Source organism: Pelodiscus sinensis, chromosome 15 (assembly GCF_049634645.1).
Source record: "Pelodiscus sinensis isolate JC-2024 chromosome 15, ASM4963464v1, whole genome shotgun sequence".
In the NCBI taxonomy this organism is placed as follows: Eukaryota; Metazoa; Chordata; order Testudines; family Trionychidae; genus Pelodiscus; species Pelodiscus sinensis.
This window is the reverse complement of record NC_134725.1, coordinates 37,519,097-37,540,610: the sequence shown is the minus strand read 5'-3', so window position 1 is coordinate 37,540,610 and position 21,514 is coordinate 37,519,097.

The window sequence follows — 21,514 nt, the reverse complement described above, 5'->3', positions numbered from 1 at the left end:
CATTAAAGGGGTAGACTCTGGCCAGACTACACGTGCCAGATCCAGGCCTGCCAGCAGTCTCTGTCCCTGACCCAGTGGCCCCACCATGAGCCAGGCAGCCAGTGCCAGCCAGCCTTCCCCCGCCCAGTCCCCAGCACCCAGGAGCCAGCCAGGGTTCATAGATGCTACGCTCCCTCCTGCACTAGTGAGGAGATCATGGATCTCACTGAGGTTTGGGGGCAGGCCCCCAATGTCCATGATCTCCACACTAGATGGAGGAACGTGGCCATCTATGGTTGCATAGCTGCCACCATGGCCCAGAAAAGCCACAGCTGCACCCAGGAGCAGCGGCAGGTGTATGCCAGGGCCACTCGGGGCAGCTCCGCAGCAGGGGCAGACACCTACCCCTACTTTGAGGCACTGGACTGCATCCTGGGCGGGATGGTGCATGTCACCCCGGGGGGCAGTGACCCGGGACCAGAGGGCCCTGACCAGGGCACAGAGCAGGAGCCGCCACACAGCCAGGACCCCCGAGCAGTCCCACCTGAAGAGTCAACAGGGTCGTCTGGGGAGGTCACACCATGTAAGTGCCGTCACTGTCCCCTACCCGAAGGGGGGGACAGGAAGAGAGACGAGGGACTGCGCACATGGGCCTTGTTTACCACGGATCACACAGCAACCTGTGCTCGGGTGAGCAAGTGCCATGCCATCCACTGGGCATGTGGCTCCAGCTGACTGTCACACAGCTGCCTGTCAGGGCCTTGGTCTGATAGCCACACACGTGTGTGAAGATACCTGACATGCTCCTGACCCCAGAGCAGGACACAGCAGGACGCTAAGTCCTTAGTTCGAGTTAACTGTTACACCTTGTGGAATGAGGTGTAACAGTTAACTCGAACTAAGGACTTAGTTGGAGTTAACGTTTGACTGCTGCGTGTAGCCACGGGAAGTTAGTTCAAACTAGAGGGATTTAAAAATGGCACCTGGACAGGAAGATGCAAATAAAGCCTGGGAACTAGGGGGCTAGTGTAGACATACCCCCAGAGTCACATCAGACCCAGAACACCTGGTGCCCACTCAGTAATGCTGGGCAAAAGGGGTTCTTTAAATGGAGCTGTCTGATCCGGCCAATTTGAAGCTGTTTGGATGCTACTTACTTGGTTATTACCACCGCTCACAATTTACAATCCCGTGTAAAACCTCCACGTACAGTATCTTTAATTAGCCCATCCATAAATGATAAGCACCATTCATTTTGAGATTCTCATAACAAATTGATGTCTCTGGTTAATGCACTCACTAGCATCACATGTCCTGTGGTTATCCCAGAACTATCAGACAGGGTCTTGCCGGAGGAGAGGTGCACACGAGCCATGCTCTGTTTGGGGCTTGGGAGGAGCTTAACAGCACCAAGGAGCTTAGCAGCACCAGATCTCCCTACATATCTTTAGCCCCTGTTCAGTTGTTACTTGAAGTAAGACTAACATGCCCAAATTCCCTAACAGTCCAAATTTACACCAGTAGAAAATTTGGCCACAGGGATCTTTGTATCCATTGGTGGAGTAGGAATGAGGTGCACTTGGCAATTCTGCCTGGTGGGAGGGCCCAGACAAGCTAAAATAGAGTGGACGTAGTGCATAGGCATTACTCTGGCCTTAACTTTCTTCCATGCCACCATCTTCCCTGGGAAGCGGGCTCAAGAAATTCACCTGGGGAGAGCCCCCGGAGGATAGCTCAGCACCTTTACACTGGGAGGAGGAGTAGGTGAGTCATTCCCCATTGGCAAGGCAGCAGTTTCTTTCCCCAAGACTGAGCATGTCAATTCCATGCCATCGGAATCTTTATCCAGCTGGAAACTAGAATCATGGGCCCGGGCCTCCCAGGAGGAAGCATGGAACCTGATTGTAAGATGAGCTACTTTAAATACAGTAGACTTCTGATAATCTGGAGCCTATGGGACCTAGGTGGTGCCAGATTATCAGATATGATGGACTATCAGGAGGTAGTATAAACTGGTTATATATATAGGCTGTGTCTACACTGGCAAGTTTTCCCGGAAAATCAGATGATTTTCCGGAAAAACTTGCCAGCTGTCTACACTGGCCGCTTGAATTTCCGGAAAAGCACTGACGATCTCATGTAAAATCATCAGTGCTTTTCCGGAAAAACTATGCTGCTCCTGTTCGGGCAAAAGTCTTTTTCCGAAAGACTTTTGCCCGAAAGGGCCAGTGTAGACAGCACAGTACTGTTTTCCGCAAAAAAGCCCCGATCGCGAAAATGGCGATCAGGGCTTTTTTGCGGAAAAGTGCGTCTAGATTGGCCACGGACACTTTTCCAGAAAAAGTGCTTTTGAGGGAAAGTGTCCTGCCAATCTAAACACGCTTTTCTGAAAATGCTTTTAATGGAAAACTTTTCTATTAAAAGCATTTCCGGAAAATCATGCCAGTCTAGACATAGCCATACTATATACATTATATACTGTATATAAAGTGTTCTTAACTCTTTTTATTGTACATACTGTATACAGTGTACTCTAATGTTTTAGGTTTTTTAAGCCTTTTTTACCCTTTTTTCTCAGTTCAGCTGCTGCCGTTGTTACCTTGTGACTCATTTTTTGCTGAAGCTCACTCACTAGGCTCTTGCCATTTTGATGCCGGACTATCAGGAGTGCCGGACTATTGGATGCCGGACTATTGGAGTTTTACTGTACCTGCAGGGAGACCATTGTTCCATGTGCCTAGTGTTAGTCTCACTCTAACACAAATATAATTTATCCAGAAATATAATCCAGAAATATAATTTATGCTATCATGTGCCGAAAGTGTCCGTCTGCTATGTACATTGGACAAACATCTCAGACACTTCGCCAAAGGATTAATGCCCACAAAACAGATATCAGACAAGATCACAAAGAAAAAACTATTTCTTGCCATTTTAACCAGAACGGACATTGTCTCAACGACTTCACCACCTGCATTCTGCTACAAAGACCTTTTACATCTGCACTTGAAAGGGAATCTTCTGAACTGTCATTCATGTTATAATTTGACACTCTCCGGGGGGGGCGGATTGAACAAAGACCCCAACTATCTTACCCATTACCAGGATAGCTTCCCCAATTATCACCTCTAATACCATTAGCTCACAGACATCTAACTTTCCCCACCTCTAATATCATTAACTCACAGATACCTACCTTCCTTCCTCCCCTCCCCCCCCCGCATCTCCCTTCTGTTCTGAAATGTGATTTGTCCTTTTCATATGTGTTCATTTTTTTAATTGTATCCTTTGGTATATATGGTTGTGACTATTTTTTTCCACTATTTGATCTGAGGAAGTGGGTCTGGCCCACGAAAGCTCATCACCTATTAAACCATCTTGTTAGTCTTTAAAGTGCTACATTGTCCTGCATTTTACTTCTAACACAAACTGATGCCTTGAATATCAATGTTGGAAGGGGTTGGGGGATGCTGAGCCCTAATAGACCCAGAGAGCTGCCTTTTGAATGGGGCAGCCCTAAATGTCCCTCTCCTTTCCTGTCGCCTTAGATACAGCATGCAGAAGAGAGTGTGCCTGTTATAAAACAGCACTCTGCACAGACAAATGATGTACTTTTAGGTTTGCCAGATGGCCTTCACGTCTCCGGCTTAATGGTGCGCATGTGACTTATTCAATGCCCGCAAAGGAGAGAAAGCTAGGAGCCTCAATCCATCCCCCCCCCAAAAAAGTTCTTTCACTGCTCTCCTGAAAGGGAAGAGGAAACCCTAGTTTGTGGCTGGCCTTCCTGATATACCTCATGTGAAGGTCATGGGCAGAGAGGAAAGTCCAGGAGAATTAACTAGAAAAAAATAGAACAGGGGGTGGAAGAGACTTAGAAAAATCCTGAAGGCACCGAGATTATCTCTGGTTTACAACAGCGTCACATAGCCATCAGCGAAGTACATTGTCAGCCTTTGGCATGTCTGCATTTGGCTTTGATGCTACAGCAAACCCTGTCACAAAGGCCACATTCCAACACGTTCTCAGTCCATGTCAATTGCCGGTTTAGTTAACACTGGATGGAGCTGCTAACAGCAAAGCATAGTTGTGTAAATGTGTATACACAGCCACCACCACCCCATTCCCAAATCTCATTGAAATGTCTGGGGTCGGTATCAGTGTTCCCTGTAAAATGAGCTTGGGCAGGTGCCCAGGAGAGATTAAGTTGCCACTCAGCTGATTCACAGAGTGTCCACAGCTTCGCATAGCTGGTGACATGTTTCCAATGGTGGTGCACATCTGCACATGCCATGGTGTAGAGAACAATATTTATTCTGCACATGGATGGGGGGAAAAAAGAGTGGGAACATTGGTCAGTGTCTTGGAACATTCCCCAGAAATATACCCCAGCACCGTCTGAGTGGCTGATGTTCACTTTGATACATCTGCTTTGCTCTACAGAGCAAAGCAGAGCAACATACCTGGATGAGAGCAACTATGGAACACGTATGTTAATCCTCAGCCTAAAATCCATTATTTATTGCCCTTCCTGCTGTATAAACAACAGAGACATGAATCAGAGAGCTATAGCAAGGACTGTACTTTTCCTACAGCTTGCGCATAATTAAAGGGGATTAGGGAACCCTGGCAGTCATTAAGAACAAGCCAGAAATTCTATTATGATAAAACTAATGGAGATTAGGGAGATTAAAGGAAAACTAGACAAGGATGGGGTGGGGAGAAGAGAAAGATCAACTACTGAATTTATTGAAGAGGAGACACCTGATACCAACAAATTAAAAAGGTAAGCAACTATCAGGGATCATAAGGAGCAAAGAGAAGTATTTTGTTCTAATGACAACAGAGTTTCTATAGCTCAGACTTGCCAACCATCGTTACATTGACTGACTGTAAAAATACATCTGATATTGATTATGTATAAAAAAAGATGCACAGCAGCAAAGATATATATTTGACCTTAGATGGGCATAAATGCCTGGTCTCTTGAGTCTGATTTTGCTCATAATGGAGCACCTCTTCTCACAATGGCTTCTCCTCGCAGGATCGGGCCCTCTGTGAGCACCTGCCATTTGTCCTTTGGATTTAGAGTCCTTTGTGACAGCTGAAAAGAAATGAGCAGCACTCAAGCTGGATGAACTGAAAATTACATCAAAAATGTAATTTTTGGACCCAATAAACTAGACTCTTGTGATTGAATTTCTGCCAGTGAATCTAATGTTGGGTGAATGACATCCTTGTTCAGAGCATGTTTCCTCCAGCTGGTAATCTCCTTCCAGTGGCCCCCTCTCTGCCATCATCAGCCTGTGGAGCTAGCTACTGAGAAGGGGCTGATGATGGCAGAGAGATGACAGTTTTCCCAGGACAGCTCTCCACCAAAAACAGGAGGGGCATCGATTCGGCTCAGCTCCCAGATCTCCCGATTCTGATCCTCAGTCTCTTGGACAGGTCAGCTGGGTTGTAAATCCTGTGGGGTTTCTAACCTCCCCATCTCTGCAATTCCTGCCTGAGCGGGACAGAGCTGTGTGCAATTCCAGCCCCTTCTGTAACCAGCATGAAATCAGGTTTGGGTCTGGAGTGAGTCAGAGCTGTGGATTTCGACTTTAGAATCAGGACTTGTTTTATGTACACCCATTTGCCCAACCATAGCCTAATAGGTCCTGGAGCACAGGCTTTTCACGCAGCAGGCTGGTGGCCACTCAATAGGCAGCATGTGGTCTGGCTGCACCCCACGCTCCATGTGGGGACTGCCCCGAAGGAAGAATGGGGGTGCTCTGACTTGGAAGCGCACTGGGGAGGGCCTGGGAGGACTCCTGACCTGCTCGCTCTGGAGACTGTTGAATCTAAGCCATTTCACTCTCCCTGCAAACTGTCTCCTGTTCCAGAGAAAAACCTGCTTGTTCTAGGGGCCTTGTGCTGGGCAGCTTTTGTGGACATCTTCCACTTCTGCCTCCTCACTCCCCAAGAGGCGGGGCCTTTCCCCGGGTCTCCCACGCGCCTGACTCACATCGTGCTGATGGTCTCGATTGCTTGTGCTTCTGGATGGACCCCCATGACTGATGGGAGTTTGTGACCCACAGGAGTGTTCTGTGGGGCTTCACTTTCAGGAACTCTAGATCTCAGAGGTTACATGCGGCTTCTTGACGGGCTGGCTGGGACCCACACAAAGCGATCATCTTAACTTCATACATGCCCTCATCCATCCCCTGGCACTTTTGGATCCAGCCAGCTCAGCAGCGAGAAAGAAGACAAGAAGTACAAATTGTGCTTCTGCTCTTTGGAATAACACAGCTACGTCGGAACAGCCCCCGAGGCTGCTGCCTGGCTCTTAGCCAGGGAATTGTGTGACTGGGAGGGGAAGCACATCTTTGACTTACAACCTCATGGTGCTGTCTTCCCTCCCCGCCTCCTAGGACCACGTGTCTTCCTCAGACATGCTCTGCACCTGCAGCATTTCCAACCAGAGCAGCCAGCTGCTGTACTCTTCCATTGCTATCTTGCACTTATGCTGCATCTTGCAGCTGAGCAGAGAGGCTCATCCAGTCCTTATTCGCAAGGGCGTGGTAGGTAGGCATGACAGTCATTTATAAATGGGGAAACAGAATCCCAGAGAGGGTTAGGGATTTACCCTTGCTGCCTCAGGAAGTCAGTGGCAGAGTCAGCAACAGAACCTGGCCTGGCTGGGATGGAAAAAAGCCCCAGATTAGAACAGCTACAAACCCAGGGCAGGACAAGAAATCATTCAAAATTTGCACCCAGATCCGCAGCCTTCCTAGTTTTTCAGATGGTTTCTGTCGTTACAATGGCCTGGACAGGCCTAGCTTCTGGTGGGACTCAAATCTGGATGCAAATTCTGCTGCGCGAGTCCCCCTGTAGAGCACAGGGGGCCAAAGAACCATCCTCTTCTAGCACAGAGCCCTGCTCTAGAATGACCACACGCAGCTGGAACTTAGATTAGCAGCTCTGTTTCTGGCAAAGCCAGAGGAGACAGTATGACCTCTCCCTCTCTTTTAAAGAGCATGCTCCCTTTCTGAGCTGTGTTCATTTCAAGGCAGCGGCGTAGGGCACTGCTAGACCTCAGCCCTTTGCTGCTCAGCCAGCCCTCTCTTTTTCCCATTTCAGTTTCTATGCTTTTTTCTGTTCTGGTCCGCAGTCTTTTGCCTGAGCCAGGGCTGATCCTTGTCCGCACAGGGGCTGTTTCATCTGACGTGAGGGAAGCTGGTGGAATGGTTGATTGCACCTGCACTCAGAGACTAACAAAATCTTCCCTGTGCATCACCATTGGCAACTGGCCCTGATGGCCCATGTAATCTGATATATTTCCATCCTATTTGGAGAGAGATTTCGCTCACTGGCGTGCCTGGCAGGTGGGCAGCTCGACCTCTTTCTCATTCACTTAGCAGAGACAGGGCTGGGGGAGCCAGCAGCAGCTGACTTTCCTTCCCATGTGTTAGTCTGCTTACTGGGGGAAAATAGCAACATGGCAGGGAAATACAGCAAGCAAACCAGCCATTGCCTTGGCACAGGGCTGGATTATGGGGGGGGGGGCGGGCTAGCTGGGCTTCTGCCTGGGGCACCAACCTATGGGGGGTGCCTGATGGCAGCTGTAAAGGGCGCAGGAATGTCTCGAGCCGGCCCTGCCTTGGCAGATCACATGACTGCCAGTCAGTAGCATTTCAACACCACAGATACAAGCTCGTAAAGCGTTGAAATGTCTTTGAGGAATGTTACATTCTATTATTATTATTCTCTTAAGTCACTAGACTAGGCACATATTGAGGGATGAGAGAGGACAAGCTGGGTGTTTGTGTGGCTGTAGGGGAATGAGTCCTCTGCACTAGGCCTGTAGTCTCGTTATTCATCAGGGGATGGAGTGGCTAGAACAAGGCTCTGTTCATGGGGGCAGGTTTGCTGATGTGACTGAGCTGTGTCAGTACATGGAGTTGGAACAGTGGTTTTACCCAGCAGGGAAAGTAACTTACAGTTTCTTACAGGTCCCTGCCAGCTCTTTAACTAGCTCCCTTGTCTTTTCCTGCTGCTCAGCCAGCTCTTGCTGGAGCTGCACACCAGGGCGCACCCGCTTACTCTGATTTTACCACCGTTACGTTGGATGGGTGCTAACACTAAGGAGGCTATACAGTGGTGGCGCTCTCTAGAGACTTAAAGGAAGGTTTAAGGAATGAAGGGTTAATTACTATTAGTACACACCCTATTCGGTGTGGGCTGCTCTCCCTTGGAGTGGCCCTGAGACCACTTACAGAGAGAGAGGTGCAATGAGTGTGTCCCTACAGCCTTAGCTGGGAGCCAGCTGGCTTTTAACTCAAGTGGTAGTGGCTCATGGATGAAGCTCCAGAGGCCTCAGGTTCAGTTTTGCCTGCTGGTGTAACACCGGCATGTCTGCAGCCCTAGCTTTTGGGGCTGTGACTGCATCCTCTCTCCCCTGCTCAGAAGGGCTCAGTTCGCTGCTTGGCTGGGGGAAGGGAAACCCAAGCCTCAGACTAGGAGACTCGATGATGTTTATTCAACTGACTGAGAACAGGACCAGTGCCCCAGGCATGGGGTGGAGCAACTGGAGGTCCCGTTGTTCAGATCGCAATGCCCTGTACTGACCATTGGGAAGTTCTGAAAGACTTGCCATGAACGGTGTGGCACAGCAATACCAAGGGAGTGCCCCTTTTTGAGCACACGGCAAGTGGCTTCCCTTGGCCATTACTAAATAATCTAAAGACGAAGCAGGTTCCTTTGGCAGAGTTAAAGTTCTCAAGCACTGACGTTATCCTCCTTTTGTTGATATCATTTCACCCTTCTGCTATTAGTTCTTGTTCTTATTATACTAAATTTACTGGGTGCATCCTTCTAATGGCTGGTTTACTAATCTGGTCAGGGTCAGCCACACTGGCCTGCAGAGCAGCATTTGGGAGATGATTCCGAGCACACTGTTGCCAATTAGGAGTCACTCCACCAAATGCCACAGGCCAGAGCAAATTACACTAGAATCAGGCCACTTACAATTCTAAAGTGGGAGTGTAGCAGCCGCTAGATTCTGAAGACTGCCCTCTGCCCTTGTTTGGTAGTAAAAATGCATCCTTTGGGGCATACCATGGTTGCAAAACATAGTTAGGAATCCAGCTGTCTGTACCAGGGCACAGACCTGCATTACCAGTAGCTGTTCATTTCAGAGGCAACCGAAAGACTCATTCATTCTTCTTTTACTATATGTGGCCAGCTATGGCTCTACAGTGATTAGTGCCTCGTTTTCTTTGCCACTTTGGCTTGTGCTGGACCAGTAGTGGGTCAGCTTCTTTGTTCTCTGCATCAGATGTACAAAGCATGCAGGGTCACACGCCTGCCTAATCAACTATATGCTGCTTGAATCCCGTGTTGTTTGTATCATAATATCATGTACTCTGATTCCTTGCTGTTGAGTGCCCATTTGCTGCAAATCAGTGAGGTTATGTCTACGCTACAGCACTAATTCAAACTAACTTAATTCGAATTAGTTAATTCGAACTAAGCTAATTCGAACTAACGGATCCAGACTCAAAAACTAGTTCAAATTAGCGTTTTGCTAATTCGAACTAACATGTCCACATTGAGTGGACCCTGAACCGAGGTTAAGGCTGGCCAGGAGCAGTGCCGGCAGGGCATCAGATTAGGACTTAGAGCGTGGAGATGCTGTCTCAGGCTAGCCGAGGGCTGTGCTTAAAGGGACCCGACCCCCACCCCGGACAGACAGTTCTCAGGGGTTCCCCGCTCACTTGTCTAACTCGATGAGGGACAGCAAAGCAGTCCTGGCTTGGAGTGTCCTGAATGCCCACACTCGGCACATCACAGCACTTGGCCATCAGCCCGTCTGCCCTTGCCACAGGCTGCCATCGGGGGGGGGGGTGTCAATCGGGGGGCTGCAGGAGAGCTTCCACCCTGAGAAGCCCTCAAGGCCACCCCAGTCCTCCCCATCGGGGGCTCATGCCCCATTCCTCTCTCACCTCCTTCCACTTACCCCTCCCTAGCCCCCCTTCCTGATGTACAAAATAAAGGACACGTGTGTTCAAAAATAGAAACTCTCTTTATTGAACAAAACTCAGGGAGACTGGGAAAAGGAGGTGGGAGAGGGGAAGAGAGAAGGTGGGAGAGGGGAGGGCAACTACAATGATCAGGTCCCATATGAAGAGAGGCTAAAGAGACTGGGACTTTTCAGCTTAGAAAAGAGGAGACTGAGGGGGGATATGATAGAGGTCTATAAAGGCATGAGTGGTGTGGAGAGGTTGCATACAGAAAAGTTCTTCATAAGTTCCCATAATAGAAGGACTAGAGGACACCAAATGAAATGAATGGGTAGCAGGCTTCAAACTAATAACAGAAAGTTGTTCTTCACAAAGCAAATAGTCAACCTGTGGAACTCCTTGCTGCAGGAGGTTGTGAAGGCTAGAACTATAACAGAGTTTAAAGAGAAGTTAGATAAATTCATGGAGGCTGGGTCCATGGAGTGGTATTAGCCAGGGAATAGAAATGGTGTCCCAGGCCTCTGTTTGTGGAAAGCTGGAGATGGATGGCACAAGACAAATGGCTTGGTCATTGTCTTCGGTCCATCCCCTCCAGAGCAGCTGGTGTTGGCCACTGTCGGCAGACAGGCTACTGGGCTAGATGGACCTTTGGTCTGACCCAGGATGGCCGTTCTAAGCTCAGGGCTCAGGGTCGGGGGTCTCACTGGACCACCTTGATTTTTATGCAAACCTGCTCCTGGGTGGCCAGGTTGGCAGCTCTCCTGCCCTAGACGGCCACTTTCCTGTGCCTAGTGCGGAGGTCATGGATGAGGTCCTCGATCTCCGCACTAGACCAGGCGGGCGCCCGCCTCTTGCAGCCCTGGGCAGGCTCCTGGGAGCCGCCAGCCTGGTCCCGGGAACAGGCGGAGGGCTGGGTGGCAGAGGGTGGGTGGCTCAATCCGTGCCAGGTGCAGGGTCTGCTGGCTGGGTGCTGGCAGGCTTGCACCTGGCATGGGCACCGTAGCCAGACCGTGCCCCTTTAAGGGCTCCGGGGCCGGGAGGGGGGCAGACGAGTTTCCCTGGTGGTGCCCAGAGTGGCCACCAGGGCAAGCTGGGAAGGGCTAGCCTCCCACTACTTCAAATTAAGTGGCTACACAGCCCTTAATTTGAACTACTTAATTCGAAGTAGGTGTTAGTCCTCGTGGAATGAGGTTTACCTAGTTTGAATTAAGCGCTCCGCTAGTTCGAATTAAGTTCGAACTAGCGGTTTGTATGTATAGCGCCTATCAAAGTTAATTCGAACTAACGTCTGTTAGTTCGAATTAACTTTGTAGTGTAGACATACCCAGAGTGAAGTTTAACAAAAAAAAATTCCATCCATTAGCCAGACTTGCTGTTACCAGCCATATAATTCATAAGATAACTATAATAGATACAGTCAGGATAGTTTCCGAAGAGATAAGAAGTTGGTTTCCTGTGCAGTTCTCACACACCTAGACATCCATAAAACATCCCCTCTTGAAACCTTGCCTTTTCTCTCTAGTGAATGATTGACTCTTCCTGTGAAAGGTTCTGGGATGCTGCGTATGAGGCTTCTATATAAAAATGAATTGTGCAGCACTGTAAAGCTGCCCTATCTGTTATCTCCTGCAGTGTAGCTGCCACCCAATGAATTTATTGTTGGCTGGCATCCCTGTGTTACTGGTTTGGAATATGGGGGAGAGCAGGCCCAGCTTTTTCTAAAGCACCCTGCCTTACAGACAGCTGTGTACTGTCCAAAAGCAAAAGCTGAGCTTTACGGGGGCAAGAGGGAAGTCTTGCAAGTTGGAATCCCAGCTCTACCATTGCCTCACTGTACAGTCTCAGGAAAGTCCTTCACCTCATGCTATGACTCAACCTTCCCCTCTTCAGGGAGGTGTTGGCAGGATTAGATTAAGCCTCCAAAGAAGTGGTTCTCAAATTTTAGCACCCTGAAGGCCCATATTCTGATTTAAAATATTTTATGGACCCCTCAAGTTGGCTTCTAATTTTCCCCAGGGGGGCAGTCAATCCCCGCTCAGCCTCAGGCTCTACCCCCATTTCACCCTCTTCCCCAAGGCCCCATGCCTGCACCACCTTTTTCCACCCCTGATCTACTCCATCCCTCTTCACGATATTACAGTCAAATGCATGAAGCAAATTCATCCACCGAGGCACATTGGGCTGTCTGTACATTGATCCCTCATTAGAATGAACGATCTGGTTATCAAATTAAAACATAAAACAGTTTCTGTTACCAACAACCTGTAAGCAGCAGGAAGGGTGGGCTAATTGGTCTCGAAGTGCAGGTGGGGAAGAGTCAGGGGAAGCGTGGGACATGGGATGATTTGTTCAGTGCAAGGAAGTCAATATCTAACTTGCACACTGCAAGATGGAATCACGACACCATTGTATTGTGTGCTGATAAATCCGGGTGTTCTCCACCTGGGCTCTGGTCACTTTTGCTTTCTGGTGGGCTGCACCTACAGTTTGATTTGTGAGAGCAGAGAGGAGATGTTTTAATTTCAGGCTCTTACACTATAATATGCTATTCAATGTATAACGGAATCTCCATGTAAAACTCTGTTCCCAATGGAAAATGTAAACAAATCATAATTCATGGAAATCTTTGGATGGAGGACTTAGGCTTTTGCAAATTTGAAATTGGGTGGGGGCAGATTTTCTTTGACAAGGCTCCTTTTAAAGAGGAATAAATAGTAGCCATTGTAACTGAAAACCAAAAGGAGCAGCCTTCTATTATAAAGCTTATTATAAACTGTCATTGCAGCATGGTGTGAGGGTACAAATAGGTAAGTTAATGAACATGCATAATGAGGTGTCCCCTCTCCAAGGAGAACTCTTTTCCCCCCTGAAGAATCGTGGTGTGATCCTATAGCAAACAAGACGCAATTTGTAAAGCAGTTGTTTATAACAAGGTTTCATAACTGTCTAGTCACTAGGCAAATATTATAGTAATTGTAGACTTCATTTAATTTCTGGTCGATGCAGAGTAAGAGACTGACAGGAGAAATCTCCCCTCCTCTGGCATTGAAAGGCAACACAGACCATGTGCCGATAAAACTTGTTTGTGGTATACTGTGCTTTCCGCCTGCCTGCTGCTGAAGGCGGTTGCCATGTAGTGCTCAAGTGGATCCTGCAGAGACATGCCCACTGCGCTCTCCCAGGGAGCCTCACTTTAGCTCTTTCAGTCTGCTTCTCCAGTGCCCTCCCCCTAGCCTCATCATTGGCACCAGTGCAAGATGGGGAATCCTGAGTGGTGCTGAGCTCAGTCAACTCCTGGCCCTATCCAGAGCTCAGCACGTGGCAGAATCAGGCCTGTGTAAGGAAGAGGTTTTCACAATCATCTATTAATTAGAGCATTTCGGCAAAGATGACAAAGGCAAAGGGCCACTAAGGTGAAACAAACACCAGGCATTAAGCAAGGGATGGTCACTTGGATCCAAAGCATTTTAACAAATGCAAAGTGAAAGAAAGAAAGAAAGAAAGAAAGAAAGAAAGAAAGAAAGAAAGAAAGAAAGAAAGAAAGAAAGAAAGAAAGAAAGAAAGAAAGAAAGAAAGAAAGAAAGAAAGAAAGAAAGAAAGAAAAGCTAATCAATGCAGCCCAGCTGCTCTTGCCAACTCCTGTTTAGTTAAACAATTTCTCCCAGGGACTAAGAGCTCGCATGTCAAGATTTTCCCCAGAACCAATTAAAAGTGACTAATTACATCCCACCCCAAAGGAATGGAACCTGCAACTCAAGCGCGGCTGCAGCATCGCCCGCCTGCTGCTCTCCTGCAAAGGCATTACGAGATTGTGGCCGTGGAACTGGACTCATGGGGTTGGCTTTGGTGAGTTAGAATGCACACGGGAGAGGGGGAATGGGAGAGGTGCAATGGAGCCCAGCACAGAGGGCAGCGAAGGGGAGCCTAGAGCTCAGACAAAGAAGCACAGCTTTAGAGCATCTTATGTCCTGAGGACCATCACTGGAGAGGACCCTTCTGGGTGCTAGGGGTACTTTCCTGTATGGGTCTGATCTGAGCTGAATGCTGGGAGCCAAGAGGGGCTGGGTCTAATTTTTTTTCCATACATGTGCAGAATAAATTTTGTTATGAGCACTGAGACAGGTGAGGACGTGTACCATCAATAGAAACACAAATCTGACTGTGGGTGCTGTGGGTGCTTGGCTAATCAGCTGGGTGGCATCTGAATTTCTCACCCAGTCACTCAGCTTTCAGGGAACACTGAAATCTAGCCATAATTTCTGCAGCCCATGGGCCTGCCCCTAGCAGTGAGAGCTCTCACCTGAAGTCGGCAGAGGTGCCTTCTCTGAGGTGCTACTCATTGGTATTTGGGCATGTTACATACATCAATAATGAAGCCATCCATCCTCAAGGCACTCCCAGCTCTCACACGCTGTAGCTTCCCTCCCCATAGAGAAGCAGCCTGCTCCCCACCCCCTGCAGCCAGCAGGGCAGAGGGCCAGGGAACAGATTTTTCCCAAGGGAGCGCTGGACTCCGTTCCCAGCCAAGTAGATGCAGCTTTGGGGTCTCTGACATCTCCGCTGCCATGCTTGCTGTCTGGTCACCTCTCTGTTGCTGGAGTCCCTGCCAGCCTATCAGAGCAAGAGTCTATCAGAGCACACATCTCTGGGAGCAAGAGACAAACACTAGTGTATGCCCTTCCTATCACTGCCCTGCCCAGTGGGGAAAGACACCCGGATTAGAGTCACAAAGGCCTTGCCACACTTTGCAATTCTCTTCTTGAGACTCCTGAACGGTGTGTTTAAGGACACGAAAGACGGCACGTTTCTCCACGCAGGATCAGCTGGGAACCTTGTCATGACCTATCTTCCTCCTGTGCTGAATGGCCACATGGCTGCGCTGCTCAGGGCTGCAGTGAGGAGGGATCTCTCTCCCCAAGCTCTGTAGCTCCCACCAACCCGAGCACTGAGCTGCTGCCCCATCCCTTTCCCCCTCGCTACATGCATTTTGTCATGAGCACCACTATGAAGGTGATGTGTCGCACATCACCTCCGTGCTGCACGTCTCCTCCACAGTGGTGCACACAAAAAAATTCATTCTGCTCAGGGGTGGGAAAAATTAGAGGGACCCTTGGTCTTGGCTAAAGGCTAAAAAAGGTGATAACCAAGCCACTTCTGTTTGCTGAGGAGGCTGCCTTCATAGTCCACAATGAAGCTCTATGCCAAAAACTCATGGGCTGTCTTCAAAGTGCCTGTCAGGCCTTTGCTCTCCCCATCAGCACCAAGAACCAGTTGTATTAGGACAGGGGATTCCCCAAGATCCTTCAAGTACCTGACATGCAAACACACCAGAAGTTGTCCAAAAGCTCAGTGGTTTAGGTTCTACAGTGACCACCAGCCTTTCCCTGGATGAAGAACTAAATGTTCTCATGGCAAATGCTGCCCCTTTCTTTTGTAGACTAACCAGAAGAGCACTGACCAATTCAATGCTTCTCATCAAGACCAAAATGCTGGCTTGCCAAGCTTGCATCCTCAGCATTCTGATGTGTGTGGGGGAGACATGGACACCTTATTCTCCTCAGGAGAAAAGGTCAAACAGGTCCCACTGACATTGTTCACACTGCATACTCAATGCCAAATGGCGGGATAAAGTCACCAATACAGAGGTTCTTCAAAGGTCAAACTTACCAAGTGTGACAGCCCTGCTCAGGCAATGACAACTGCACTGGCTGGGCCATGTAAGTAGGCCAGAAGATGGACACACATTCAAGGATATGCTCTGCGAGGAATTATCAGAAGGAGCAAGAATAACTGGATGCCCCATGCTTCACTATAAAGACACATGCAAGCCTCACGTGAAGGAATGTGGAATTGAGTCTACCCAATGGGAAGGCTTGGCCAATGATTGTAACATGTGACACCATCGTCTCCATAGGGGCAACAAAGTTCATGATGGAAGCTGGCTCCTGCAGCTTGAAGAGAAAAGAGCCGTAGGAAGGAAGCTGCTTCCAGCCAAGATCCATACATTTGGAGTAACTGCTGCAATTCCCATCATCTCTCTCAGAGGAAAGCATGCCACCTAGAATCCTCTCCCCCTACTTTCCTAGACAGTCAGGCCATGGGATCTGTTGAGCATGTAGCACTACTGATTCCTTCCTGACCCCTGTTCATTTCACACCTTGAAGCATGAGATCTGGGCAGCCATTCTCTGAGTGGACATTAATGACCATGTTTGTGGAGCTCTTTTTGCATCCAGCTGCACTGTTTGATCTGATGACCTAGATTTCACAGATCAACCATGCAGGACCAAAATTCGAGCTCCTTCCTTAGCCAGAACTCTGCCATCTCCCTTACAGAATCTAGCTCATGCTTCTTTAGAAGAGCATTTTTGCCAATTGCCTCTGAGTTTGTCGCTTTCCAATTTAATAACCTTTCTCCTTGTTATCAAAGTGAGAAGAAGAAACCAGAAAATCTTCCTTATTCGGACGCCTATCCACAGTTCCCCCATCCACCTCTCCTCTGTCTATAATCCAGCTGCCATACCTAAGTCTCTTCATGACAAAAATTGCCCTTCAATAAATCACCAACTTTTCCTGCTTTGTTTGCTGAGTGTTGTCAAAAATTGCATTATATAAATTCCACCAATTATATTTTATGCCCACCCACTCCTCCTCCTTTTTGTGAGCTGATTATATATTTAAAGCCATTGAGGGGAAGTCAGTGGAACAACTGTTGTTTTTACTAAAAAATATTGCATTACCAATCAGGGATGAAAGATAAAATATTTAGGGCTATGCAGATCTGAAATTGCTCAAGGCCCTGTAGAGCTCAAACTCACCGATTTAGTATGGAAATACCATGGTGTCTGGTCTGCTGATTCAGCAAATATAAGTAAGGGTGCAGGTGGGGACTTTCAGGTCAAAGTTTGGGGAGCATGTGTAAATAAGCTGCCTGTGATCTGCAGATTGGACCAACTCAAACTCAGGATCTGGTCACCCTGGAACTTTAGTAAGCGGGATCTGGATTTGAATGTTGCAAATGGTTTCTAATGGGTCATCCAGAGCCTTGGATATAAACTTGGAGATCACCAGGTGGGAAACTGGTGCCGGCAGTCTCATCTCCCCCCAGTCCTGCAGTGGCAGGAGCTCTGGGGAAAGTAGAACACACTTGTGAGTGCATTCACTCTGCTTCTGCACAGCTCCTGATGCCATGAGAAGTGTCAGGGGGCGCAACCACTATTGCCACACAGTGCAAGCCCCCCCGTCACTCCCAGAGCTGTGCCCTCGCGGGAGAGGGCGAGGCAATGATGGGAAGAGGTGGGGCTTGGTGTTTGAGACTTCTGATCTAAACACTCCAACTACAAGAGTCTTGGAAACCCTGCCTCGGATCTGAATTGTACCTCCTGATTTGATCATCATGCCTCGTAGCATGAACAAACAGCAATTGTTGTAAAGAACTAAATGAGTCCATTCCGGCTCCCCCTTACCAGACAGGGTGACATGCCTATAGCAGAGCTGCAGAAAGCCCCTAGTGAGCCAGGTGGAATTTTTAAGATTTTTTACTGCAAAATGCAGTTTTGGGTTGACTGAACCATTTCACAAATTCACTGGATAGTTTCAGGTGAAAAAAGACAAAAATACTGAAAAAGTCTAAATCAACCATTTCAAATTTCGCCTTCTAAATGCCTTTTAGGGTAGAATTTACCCTTCATTTCACTTCTAAGAGGATGAAACCCTCAAAACTCAACTGGAAATGATTTTTTTTACATTTTTGTTTTGCTGAAAAAATCTATTTTTGTGTGTGTTTCACATTGACCCAAAGGGATTCCCTTCCCCTACCAATTTTGTGGTTTGGCCACCCAGTCAAAAAATCATGTATTCACCCCACTGCTCCACTCTGGGTCTACTGCTCTCAGCTGACCCTGCCTGGGGGTAACATCTATCAAAGCCCATGTTGCAGCAGGGCACTGGGCAATGTAGATCTACTTCTGACTCTCTGTGGGACCTTCAACAAGCCCTGTGCCTCAGTTTCCCCATCTGTAGAACAAAGATGCTGCTGCTGACCTCCCTCCCATGGCCTGTGTAAACTTAACAATGGGCTGCATGGAAAGCACTTGGTGCATGCAGCACCTGGGAAATGACAGGGAAAGGCAATGGGCTACTCATTATTATTCCTATTTCACAGATGTGGAACATCAAACTCTTGCCTGTCACAGGAATAGCTGCCCCAGAACAGGCGGATGCTTCCCTTGTCCTCTAGCTTTTCTCCAGAACTGGCTAGTGCTGGCTGATTGAGCCTCCACTGCCTGTACAGCCCCCTTCCACGGGAGCATCTTCCCCACTCTCCGGAGCTCAGTCCCACCATGCGGCAATGGCTGATTAGCTCTTGTACCTTTCACTTATGTGACTTTCTTTGTAGTCATGCTCCTGATTCAGAGAATGGCCAGATCCCATTAGCTACAATACTGGCTTCAAGGCCACCCCGTTCTGTAGTGGTTTTTTCCCCCCCTGGGCTACAAGAACATGCCTCTACTTGTTTAAAAACTGTCTTCCTTTCCCAGTGACCCGGCTGTGCCCTTTGTGCATATGTTACAGGAAGGTGTAGAGGGAAGAATGCAGCTAGCCTTTCTGATGGCTGACAGATGGGGGGGAGGTTGCCTCTCGGCTCTCTTCTTGTACTTCTGTTTTCAAACCATGCTTGTTTGCACAGCTGGGAAATTCATCATGCCTGCTGGCTTCCCTGCTCACCCACCACCCCACACACAAGCCCCCCTGAAGGCAGTACATTAGGGTGGGGAAGCCTAGAGGTGGGTCTCCTTGGAAGTCAGTGGTTATCAACGCTGCACTGGCCCAGCACACACCCCGGCATTCATATGTCTCTCGCCTGCAATCCTGGTAGAGCTGGCCCCAGTACAGTGGTGCTGTGAATTCCTAGGGCTGAGGAGTAGGGGCAAAGGAAGGGATGCAAAGCTCAGTGAGGGAGGAGGGGTGCTGGTAACTGTGCCGAGTCACTAGTGCTCTGCCTGGGTTTGCAGGCCCTGAGACTGTCGCTAGGACTCTCAACTGTGGGGGACCCCTCTGGTTTGCCAGAGCATAGGCTAGACACCATTTGCTCCCCAATGGAATGTTGGATACAAACCGGACTCCCAAAAACGAGGTACCCCAGGGATTCATCCAGTTTCTGCCTCCGCCTCTGGAGTAGCCTCCGATCCCAGGATTCCTCATGGAAAGGGGCCTTAGCCCAGCACATAGAAAGGGCCACTGCGGATGCTTTGGTGAGTCAACACAATGGCCTCGCACAGTGAGCTGAATCAGTGTCAATCGCCCCCCAACTGACTTTTAAGAAGGGCCTGTGGTTTGTGCTCCTCTCTGTGCCTGGGCTCGCTCCACAGCCGTTTGAGCGCCTGCACCTCGGATTGTGCCAGTACCGGGTCTGCCCAATAAACACTCCAACACTGCAAATGGCCTGGCACGTCTGCCCTAGGCCTGGGGCGATGGGAGGCGAATTTAGAGCGACTGTTACAGAAAGCTTGTGTGTGGCCAGAAACACTAGGCAGAGACACACCGGTGTTTGCAATGTGTCCAGCTTGAGAATAACAGCCCCATGAACAGTGGGCATGGGACTGTGGCGAGCTGTCTGGCTGGCATTGGTTTCGTTTCCTGCAGAAGCAGCACTGCCTAGGAAGCTCTGGGGGGAGGCTGGGAAGCTGCAGGGCCACACTTCTCCTTTGCTTCACAGCACACTGAGGTGGGCGGGAATGGAGGTGACCACAGGATGCGTGCTGCCTCTCTGCACCCACAGGACCTGAGGCAACAGGGGGTGGATTTCTTGGCTGTGATGGGTTCAAGCCAAATCTGATCACCCAGCACTCCCAATCTGAACCAGGGTGTGGATCCAAGTCTTGCCAACACTCCTATCGTTACACTGGGCTGAACTAGAACCCAGACCTAAGCAGGTCTGCTCAGGTGGGTGGTCAGAACCCACCTGTAGGCCTGGCACAGCCCCAAGTTTGATGTCAGTGGGATGTGTGTCCTTCTCTTGCTGGGCTGAGCGCCTGTGTGCCTCAAAAGGACCTCAAGGTGTCATCCAGACCCCTGCACTCACAACAGGACCACATACCAACTATATTATCCCTGACAGGTGTCTGTCCAACCTGCTCTTAAATATCTCCAGAGATGGAGATTCCACAGCCAGGGCTGGCCTTACCATGAGGAGAACTGAGACAGCCGCCTCAGGTGCCAGACTGTGTGAGGGAGGTGCGGGGCGGGGGGGGGGGAGGGTGCCATTAGGACCCAGAGTGTAGAAAATCAGCCTCAGGACGTTCCCATGGATGGGAGAGCCCCCTACCTTTGCTCAGGATTGCCCAGAAGAGCATCCCACAAGAAGACTGGTCACATCCCCGCATGGGCGGCAGGGGAAGCCATGAATGAAAGCTCAGGGAAGGTAGAGCATAGGACTTGTTCAGGCAAACTGGGCTGAGCCATCAGCCCCCATCATGTGGAACCTGAATTCCTAATAATTGATCAACAGTTGCAATGGAAATGGGAGCGGGGATCCTGACAGCCGAGCCCGGGTGCACAATTAACCCAGAGCTCTGCAAGCACCTTGTCCTCTGGAATTACTCTTCAAGCTCCCTCATGTCAATCAGCACTACCAGAGATCAATCACAGACTGAGATGGTTCCCATCTTATCTCCTCCGGGGCTGGAGGCTCTAATACATTGGGCGTGCAGGGTGGTTCTGATCTGCTGCAGAACCTTTTAGGTATACTCAGCTTTGACTCATCTGCTGTGCTGCCAGATGTGCTGGATCTACCCACACAGAGAAAAACTGCTGGTCTGCCAGCCATCCCTGATCCCGGTGGGACAGCAGAACGGCAGCTCCCCCAAGCACTAGCTGGTGCTGCAAGCTGACCTCAAGCTGGTGCTGCAAGCTGGCCCTTACAGACACTGGACAGCCCTGGCTTTAGAGGTCTGATTCCCCATTAGACAGTCTTGTGTCTGAGTTCCAGCATATTCCCCTTGCTTCCCAGGTGGTAACTGTCACTCATTGGTTTCATTTGTCTTCCAGTCCAAATGAGCTAATACAGAGTGTAAGCAGTTTCACTTTGCGGGAACCAGCCGCTGGCTGGAAGGAGAGCACAGGTTTTGGCTGCAACGGTCATGCCTAGCAAAGCATCTGGTGGCTTGTGTTAGCAAAACTATTTAGTACGGGCTAATGGGAAAGGAGAAGCCAGAAAGCTTGGCTCCAGCCTTGCCTCTCCATATTGACTATGTTAATTAAGTGTGCAGTGCAGGCTATTATGGGGAAGTGCATCAGCCACCAGTTTAATGTGCTAGCTAAGGAGATGTTAAAAAGCAGACCTGCAAAATTTTCACAGCTCTGCTACCTAAATTCGAACAGAGCTGGCCCAGCCTTTCCATGTAACTGCTATTAAGGTTACAAGTAAGGTAAATTGTTGACAAGTGTACCCCCAAGATAGTACCTTTTCCAATTAGCAGAGGGCAGATATTACAAGTGAGATTTTGCATGAAATCTTTTGTTCTCAGATTGGTT